Source organism: Austrofundulus limnaeus, unplaced genomic scaffold (assembly GCF_001266775.1).
Source record: "Austrofundulus limnaeus strain Quisiro unplaced genomic scaffold, Austrofundulus_limnaeus-1.0 Scaffold188, whole genome shotgun sequence".
NCBI classification, from domain to species: Eukaryota; Metazoa; Chordata; class Actinopteri; order Cyprinodontiformes; family Rivulidae; genus Austrofundulus; species Austrofundulus limnaeus.
In genome coordinates, this window is record NW_013952590.1 from 1,096,686 (window position 1) to 1,097,640 (window position 955).

A 955-nucleotide genomic window follows, 5' to 3' on the forward strand; every position below is an offset into this window, starting at 1 on the left:
CTCTGCTCTGTGGTACACAGTTTACATAGATAAGCTGTTTMTTTTACATAACAATAAATACCAGAGTTCTACTTGGTTTAGTACCTTTTTGTTACACAGAGGTAAATATTTTCAAATTGAACAGATGATTTTATACTTTGCACTTCAATTTTCAATAATTGTTTTCTACCACTTTAAATCACCCATATAAAATCTACACTGCATTATTTTTTAAACTCATACTGTTTCCAATTAATATAAAACAAATATCTGCAATATTCACTAAAGTAGATCACAGCCTGRGTGCAACTGAAATTTTCCTTTTCTGCAAAGGGGAGCCTTAAAGAAAGTTTGAGAAGCTCTAGTTAAGGGTTGAAATGTGAAAAAAAAACAACAACAGAATTTTACACAAAAACATTGTATTTGTCAGTTTGGTTTAATAATTTTAATAAATGGAGACACAGCTTAGRTATTATTGCATGTTTAATAATCCAAGCACATTTTTGTTATGTTATAAACTTCAGGAGCTAATTATGATGTCATTCATTCACTTAGTTTTTTTTAATCAGTGTCTACATTTTATTCACTTGTTATTTATAAACAGTAAAAAGATAGCTTACATTTGATCTTTAAAAACACAAACTGTTTTCACTATAGAGCACATGSTGTAGATTAATAAGGAAATTATTTTCAATAATTGCATCATCAGGCTGCATTAATTTGCAAAAATTAAAGAGGCACTAATATTTTCTGAACCAAATGTAAATTCTAATTGTATTATAATAGATGACCAGTGGTGGGCAGCACTAATCTAAAAATTAGTTCCACTAGCCCTAAAACATTAACTCAAATATTTAGATCCCCTAATTCTAAAGCACTAATGCACTGAAAGTTTTAGCAAAAGCTAATTCTAAAGCACTAATAACCCAGTCAACACATGAACATGAGACATATCACCATGTTGCTCTCTTAATAC